Raw genomic sequence first — 8,863 nt, 5'->3', positions numbered from 1 at the left:
TTCAGGATGGACAGGCCACAAACGGTGCACTAGTTGACTGCCCACCTTGAGTCCCAGAAAGGGTCTCAGAATTCTCAGCATTTCCCCCACAGATCAACTCTGAAAATGCAAATAGCCCAAAGGAGACAAATTCTCTTCTTCCAAGATATTTTGATCCATTGCAGTGTTGATTGGGGCATGAAAGTCATGGCAACTTTTTTTTTTTTTTTTTTTTTTTCTTTTCATTTTTCTGAAGCTGGAAACAGGGAGAGACAGTCAGACAGACTCCCACATGCGCCCGACCGGGATCCACCCGGCACGCCCACCAGGGGCGAAGCTCTGCCCACCAGGGAGCAATGCTCTGCCCATCCTGGGCGTCGCCATGTTGCGACCAGAGCCACTCTAGCGCCTGGGGCAGAGGCCACAGAGCCATCCCCAGCGCCCGGGCCATCTTTGCTCCAATGGAGCCTTGGCTGCGGGAGGGGACGAGAGAGACAGAGAGGAAAGCGCGGCGGAGGGGTGGAGAAGCAAATGGGCGCTTCTCCTGTGTGCCCTGGCCGGGAATCGAACCCGGGTCCTCCGCATGCTAGGCCGACGCTCTAGTCATGGCAACTTTTGTAGAGCCGGGAAGAAAAGGGCTTTGATGCTGCCTGGGTAACACGGAATACAGATCCAGAGAGGACCAGGGGTCAGGGAGGACAGAACCCTCTGTCTCCGATGGGACAAAGCATCATCATTGCAGAAAGAGACATCTGAGTCCCTTACAGCAGTGGTCCCCAACCTTTTTTGGGCCACGGACCAGTTTAATGTCAGAAAATATTTTCACAGACCAGCCTTTAGGGTGGGATGGAAAATCTATCATGTGACCAAGACAAGCATCAAGAGTGAGTCTTAGACAGATGTAACAGAGGGAATCTGGTCATTTTTAAAAAATAAAACATTGTTCAGACTTAAATATAAATAAAACAAAAATAATGTAAGTTATTTATTCTTTCTCCGCAGACTGGTACCAAATGGCCCACGGACCGGTACCAGTCCATGGCCCAGGGGTTGGGGACCACTGCCTTTGACATAAGAAGAATATCCCGTTAAAGAGCAAGAAGGCACTGGGTTCTGGAAAGTTTGTGTCAGTAGATCAGTGTTTTTCAACCAGTGTGCCGCGGCACACTAGTGTGCCGTGAGACATGGTCAGGTATGCCATGGGGAAATTAAACATGGGTCCCCTGTGTGCCGGATATGGCCCGCGGAGGCTATTTATCCGGCCCGTCAGCCGCCTCCATCCGAACATAAACATTCCCCTCACAATCCCTCCAGCTATCAGTGACAGGAAGAGTGGACGCACAGGGAATGCTCACTGACCAATCACCTTCTAGGATTCATCCCGACCACTAGCAATGAACCAATAGTAGGCTGCCTCTCATCCACACCCAGGAAGGTCCCGCTCAGGCTGCCTTGCACTTGTCATTGTGTGGCCGCGGCGAGTAGTTGAAGCTGCTACTCCTCCCCATGGTCCCGATTTCTAATCCTGGTCAGGACTGGAGGTAAATGTTGCTACCACTAGATGAAGCCTCAGCCTCAACCTCAGCTGGTTATGTCTATCCTGATGGTGTATATAGATATTTGACCTTTTTCTTTTTAAAAGAGGCCCCCGCAGAGGGTGATATACAATGCATCACAATGTTATCTAACTTTAAAGCTAAAGTTTGCTGATCTTCCTTTGGACAGTTTTTGGTTATCTGTTGCCAAGGAGTTCCCCATTCTGGCCAACAAAGCTATTTTGACATTGCTCCCGTTTTCAACCACATATCTCTGTGAGCTGAGCTTCTCAAGCTTGACTGCGATAAAAACTAAAAACAGAGAGAGACTGAGAACTGTTGAAGAAGAGCTTCGTGTGTGTCTTTCTACCATTCCTGCCAGGATATCCCTTTTGTGTTCATCGAAACAGGCCCAGGTTTCACACTAAGTAAGTATAAATACATTTAGAAACTATATTATTAACTCTATGTATAATATGTACTGTGTTAAGAGTGTCATTTTGTGTCATTTTGGTAGGTGGTGTGCCTCAGGATTTTGTAAATGTAAAAAATGTGCCGCGGCTCAAAAAAGGTTGAAAATCACTGCAGTAGAGGACAGAAAAAGACGATGGCAGCGGGGAGTGGGGGGACAGTAACTGAGCTGGCTCCTGCGCAATTGTGCCCAGAATTGCCTCCACTGTGTGCAGATGCCAGTCCCACATGTGAAGACGCCACATTAAGCCACCACTGGGGTTCTGAAGGAGGACATGGCAGAGGGGGTCTGCCTGAGGGAAGCGTACCTGGCCTGGGATGCTGTGACGGGATGAGGGACAGAGAATAGAGTCAGGGACACCGGGGGCCCTGGAGAGCTGGGAGAGGGAGCTGAGACATGGGGAACAAGGGGCCATGCTCACTCCTTACTGCTGGGAGCTGGCGCTGATCCTATTGCTGCGTTCAAGACAGCTTGTTGACAAGGAGCCGGGGAGTGACCAGACAGAAGTCAGAGCAGGGCAGAAAAGGAGCAAAGCCATAGATTTTCTGCATAAAGCCCACTGTTCCAAAACCTCTCCAGTCTCATACCGAGTCAGAGGTCCCAACTGCAGCCTGCACCTGCCCTGCACCGTGGTGGACACGGCCAGGTACCAGTTAGAAGTATCTATCTGAGTTACAGAAAAGGGTAAAAACAGTGGCCTGGGCAAAGATGTCTTGTTCTCACAAACAAGATTTCTCTTGTTGCCTTTGTGACTCAGTGGTGTCAGGGCCAATGCTGCTGCAATTCTCAAGTTACAAGATAGCACCTTTGGCTTCAACGACCAGATCTCACACTGCATTTCAAGGCAGGCAGCAGAAGACAGGGCTGGGACAGGTTTTCCTCTGGACCTTCCTCTTACCAGACAGGAAAACCTTTCTGGAAAGGCCCCTGCAGACTTCTTCCATTCTTGTTGATCTGTTTCATGTTCCTGCCTTTAGACTGGGGACCATGAACAAATTCCCTAACATGACTAGATCCCCAGTTAATGCCTGTCCAAGATAGGTTACCTTGCTCCTTCCTACGCGCATGGAAGATGCGGCAGTGCCTTCAGAGGGCTCTACTTGTATTATTGCTGAGATCCGAGGGCAGACCAAGTGCTGCTGGCACACGGCGGAGCCATCAAGACCAACACAAGCAGGAGGCAGCTGGGCCTGCCAGTGGAGAGAAGAGCCTCCATCCCACACAGGCATCCTCTCCAAATTTAGAAGCAAGAACCAGCCTTCCCAGAGGCTCCTCTGAAACTGTTAAGAAATTATAATTAGACTTTGCGCTTCTGCTCAGCCTCTCGTAGCGGGAGCTCAGGGCGCTTCCTCGCACCATCTCATTAATCTTCACCCCACCATTCGAGGCAGCCGGCATCTACTGTCACCTTTATTTTCGGGATGAGGGAGCTGAGATGTAGGTGCAGGTTAATGTCTTGCCTGATGTCATTTGCTCAGTGAGTCACCAGCCATCTGGGGATGGGACCAAAACTGACGGATGAAAATAACTACCTCAGTTCACTGAAGAACCTGGGCAAGTACGTGGAGGTCATTTATTTACCCAGATGTCATGAGCCCTGAAAGGTGACTTCATGGACGGATGGATGTCAGGGCTCTGAACAAAGAGGCAAGAGGAGCAGAAGGAGAATGGTGATTCCCTGCCCAGGCATCCTGGACAAGTGACTTGCACCTTCTGAATACTTTCCTGATTTAAAAGAAAAAAAAAAAAAGAATGATAATACGTACCTTCCCACCAGGTGAGGTCATACCAAGAAGATGCCTTCTATGAACCTGGAAGGGGGTCCTCACCAGACATTGAACCTGCTGGGACCTTGAACTTGGACTTCCAGCCTCACAACCTTGCCTGCTACACCGTGGGTAGAAAACATGAGTTTGTCAAATGTATGAATGAGTCTGATCTGACTGTCCAAAGCACCTGAAACAAGCATGTCCATGTTTGGATGTTTTTTAAAATGGTAGTATCTACCCCCATCTAATTCACTCAGCTGATTCAAAGACAAAAGGAATGTGTCCAATGAAACCACATGAACTAGGACATTTTATAAAATCTGCCCATTGAGGGAGTTGGTGAAACCAACATTTAAAATCAGCCTGCTGCTGCCCTGGCCAGTTGGTTCAGCGGTAGAGCGTCGGCCTGGCGTGTGGGGGACCCGGGTTCGATTCCCGGCCAGGGCACACAGGAGAAGCGCCCATTTGCTTCTCCACCCCTCCCCCTCTCCTTCCTCTCTGTCTCTCTCTTCCCCTCCTGCAGCCAAGGCTCCATTGGAGCAAAGATGGCCCGGGCGCTGGGGATGGCTCCTTGGCCTCTGCCCCAGGCGCTAGAGTGGCTCTGGTGGCGGCAGAGTGACGCCCCGGAGGGGCAGAGTATCGCCCCTTGGTGGGCAGAGCCTCGCCCCTGGTGGGCGTGCCGGGTGAATCCCAGTCGGGCGCATGCGGGTGTCTGACTGTCTCTCCCCGTTTCCAGCTTCAGAAAAATACCAAAAAAAAAAAAAAAAGTCAGCCTGCTTCTCTGGGCTCACAAGGACGATCCTAAACTGTTAGCAGAGGGTGTATAGGACCACGAAGTTCCTTTCTGCTCTTCAGTGCACCATGAGCCTATTTTCAGCTCATACTGTATGGGACATGCTACACAGAATGCAGATCTAACTGGGATGTAACCTGTGTCCGCTAGGAAATACAGCCCAGAGAAGAAGGCAGACAGATGAATCGTGTATTTCATTGGAAGGCAAAATACATAAAACCAGACTTATAACAGCCAAGGAAGCCAAACGGGGGAGAAGGGGTAACAGCGGGTTTGGAGTCAGCCAGTGGGCTGGGTGGGGGAGGCAAGGGGGGAGAGGGGAGCAGCGCTCACGAGCTGAAACAGGAGAAACCCTCAGCTTTTCCTTTCCTTCCCCGGGCCCACTGTAAAGCCAGTAGCCAAGGCCACCATCACAGGCCCCTGGCCCATGCAAGTTCGCATTTGATTCAGACAGTCGATAATGAAACAACAGAGCCAAAAACGGGTGGGCCATTACCTTTAATCCTAGCTTGCACCGGGTGGGCAAGTAAAACTGCACACTGGGCTCCAAAACCCACTCATTCAGTGCTCACAAAGGCACTGACTTATCCAAGCTTCCTAGAATCAAAGCTTTCTACCTCACCAGCCCCATTCACCTCCCCATCTCCTTTTCTCTGCACAAATTCTGCACTAACTGGCTTTTCCCTCAGCACTCTGCCATCTTGGCTGCCTCTCCTCTTCTCCACGTGGCCTTACTCTGCTCTCCTCTCTGCTCTCTGCTCTAGTGCTAATCTCAGGAACCGAGGGAGAGCAAGCTCCCAGTCTGCCCCACTTTATAGTGTAAAAATCAAAACCTTTAATCCAATATACAAATAAGGAAGTCTCTGATACAAAGTCACTTATCTGAGGCATAATGAGATTCCTCATGAGAGTGCACCACCCCACATCATGCAATCAGTCAAGGGTGTGGGGAAAAGTTTAGCCTTAAAACTAAGCCTTAGGCTATAAACCACCCTGCCTGCTTACAGCCTGTCCCCCCACACCCATGCAAACTACAAGCGAGCAAACATATATCATATTTAAAACTTATTTGACCAACATCCACCATCCTCCCCTCTGAGCAGAGCGAAGCCGAGGCGATAGAGCAGCAGACGCTGAAGCTGGATTTGCTTTGTTTGTCCTGCAGGCCAGGACGCTCGGGGTGACAATATCCTGGGGCGCGCCTCTCTCTGAAGGCAGCCCTACTTTCGGCCACGGGAGGGCGCCTGTCCTCCTCCGCCGGTCCTTGCGTAGCAGCCAAGGCCGTCCCGCCCCCAAGCGGCATCTGGCTGGGGGGCGGTGCGCCTCCAACACCTTCGCCCGGGAGAGCTGCCCCACAGCTGTGGGACCTGGAAGATGGGGTCACAGGCACGCCGGGCTTCCAACACTGTGTCCTTTTCTTTCTTTCTTTTTTTTTTTTTTTAAGCGAACCGGGAGAGATGTGCAAAAACAATTACTCTCCCATCAACAAGGTATGCGATGAGGACAAGGACCTCTACAGAATTCTCAGGGAGCTATTGAGCTATTGAGGCTGTTCATCCGACAGGAGGCAGCTCAGATGCATTAGGAGGTGGAAAAGGAAATCGTTTCTCTGGGCCTGGCAGCGTGGTCTCCCCATCCCAGGCTTAAAATAGGGTGATGACAACTGATGTGTTTAATGGAAGACTGCTTGTTTGTTTGTGTTTGCCTCCTAGGAGTAATTAATTCCGTGATTCTGGCTTAGTCACTGGAGTAAAGTGGTTTGGGGTTGGGGTTCTTTTTATCTAAAATAAAAAAAAAAGAGTAAGCTTTCTTAAACTTTGAGATGAACAAGAATTATCATATGTTGGGCAGATAAAATATATTATGCTTACTTTGTTTAAGATGGCGCTGCCCATGTGGAAGCCCGTCGCCCATGTGGAAGCCCATTGCCCAGGTGATGGTATTGGTTGCCCTTCTTGCTTGGAATGGGCATGATTATATTAATGTGTGTTGGGGGTGGGCTGTGGGCAGGCAGGATCCTTGTAGCCTGGGGCTTGGTTTTGAGACTAAGCCTTTCCCACCCTTTTTGATGTGGGGTGGTGCACTCTCATGAGGAATCCCATTATGCCTCAGATAAGTAACTTTGTATCAGAGACTTCCTTGTTTGTATATTGGATTAAAGGTTTTGGTTTCTGCACTATAAAGTGGGGCAGACTGGAAGCTTGCTCTCTCTTGGTTCCTGAGATTAACATTAGAGAGGAGAGCAGAGAAAGGCCACGTGGAGGAGAGGAGAAGCAGCCAAGATGGCAGAGTGCTGAGTGAGAAGCCAGTTTGTGCAAAGTTTGTGCAGAGAGAAGGAGATGGGGAACAGAAGTGAATGGGGCTGGTGAGCTAGAAACCTTTGATTCTAGAAAACTTGGATAAGTCAGTAGCTTTGTGAGCACTGAATGAGTGGATTTTGGAGCCCAGTGTGCATTTTTACTTGCCCACCCGGTGCAAGCTAGAATTAAAGGTGATGGCCCACCAGTTCTTGGCTTCGTTGTTTCTTTACCAACTGTCCAAATCTAATACGAACCTGCATGTGAATGGTCACGATGGCGGCTCCTGGCTTTACATCATAGTATGTAAAAACCAAAATTACAGCATGCTAAAATTATTCCCTTCTCATAAAGAAAAAGGAATCTCGGGTTATGAAAAAAAAATTAAACAGTCTAATAATGACACACTAACACCCAAAATAGATCTTAAATAATCTGAGAGATGCTTGAGCTAAAACCCCCTAACTTGCTCCAGAATATCTGTCATGCTGCATACCCCATATGGACTATAAATGGTCACAGGTTCTGTCATCATCATCCTCAGTATATCAGTCAGACGCTGGCTCAGATAAAGCCCATCGTAAAAGGGTTCTAATCCTAATTTTCTACCTTTATTTGCTGAGTCTGGGTCCTATTGCCTGGTACACTTGTTGGGTCATGGACTGACTCATGTCATGTAGAAAACCTCTCTCCAGTTCTCCCCCACCCTCACCATAGCATACACTATAGGTTAAATCTGAATCAGAGTATAAATGAAACGGTGTTCTCATCTATAAAATTGGGGACATGCCTATGGATGCTATGGGTAACATGAGAAGCAATAACTCAGTAGCTCCTAAATGGCCACACTGTCATAAGGTTTATGTTTCTGAAATCACACCAACCACTCACTCCAAGGATATTTGAAGCCAGAAACGGTAAAGAAAATAAAATTAGAGAATAAAGATTATGGGATGGTTAATTTTATGTGTCAACTTGGTTAAGCAATGATGCTCTCAGTTGTTTGGTCAAACACAAGTCTCAATGTGTTGTGAGTATTTTGTAGATGTGATTATGATTTATAACCAGGTGACTTTGAGTTAAGGGCACTGTTCTTGATAATGCAGGTGGGCCTCATCAAATCAGAGCCAATTTCTTAAAATAATTCTCTTTATTTAGTGGGTGTGTTTGTATCAATATATACTATTAGTTTTATTTCTCCGGAGAACCCAGGCTGATACAGGTTTCAACTGAATCTATTTTTTATGCTATCTAAAGTAAAACAATGTAGAGACCTCCAGCAATGCTATTTGGCACATTATACATAGCATGGACTTCTCATTTTGTTTGGGCACCCTGCCCCTCACCAACAACCCACACCTTTCACTGGAAGCTGACCTGCCACCCAGCTTCCGGTGTTGTCTTAATAGGCCTGAGGGTGTGCTGTCCACTTGCCAATGACTGGCTTGTGAGAGGTCATGTGACTTAGTCAGGGCCCATGAGATTTGAGAAGCAGTTTGTTGTGGACTTCCAGGATGGTGCGTCCTCATTCTTCTGAGCAGCTTTACAGAAGCAGCACGCCCGCTGGGGTGGAGGAGAAGAAAGCAGCAGCCCCGGATTGGTACTGGACACCTCCCTTTGCTGGGAAATAACCTGGGTCCCTGATGATGAGGTTGAGCTGGTTGGAGCAGGCAGCCCTAAAGCCCGCACTGGCCCTGCGCTTCCTTTTCAGTGAAGCAAAACACCTTTTTATTGTGCGTGCCAGGTTGAGCCTGCATCCTTGTCAGCTGCAGCCAAAGGTACAAGTTTCTTCTTGCCCTTAGTTTCTCACCTATACGCTGGGAGGGTGGAGCTAGGTCTTCTGAGGTCCCCTCGAGAGCACAATAGGTGTGAATTGCACATTTAGGCACTGTCGCTAACTGTACTTGTCAATTACTGCTTAGAGACCCTATAGTATAGGTTTTTCTCTTAAAAACATCTTTATTTTTAGAAACAGCAATATGATATGTGAATTTTAAGTCCTTTAAGTGTAATTTGAT

Source organism: Saccopteryx bilineata, chromosome 11, assembly GCF_036850765.1.
Source record: "Saccopteryx bilineata isolate mSacBil1 chromosome 11, mSacBil1_pri_phased_curated, whole genome shotgun sequence".
Classification (NCBI taxonomy): domain Eukaryota; kingdom Metazoa; phylum Chordata; class Mammalia; order Chiroptera; family Emballonuridae; genus Saccopteryx; species Saccopteryx bilineata.
The sequence above is the reverse complement of the archived record's forward strand: the minus strand, read 5'-3'. Positions refer to the sequence as shown.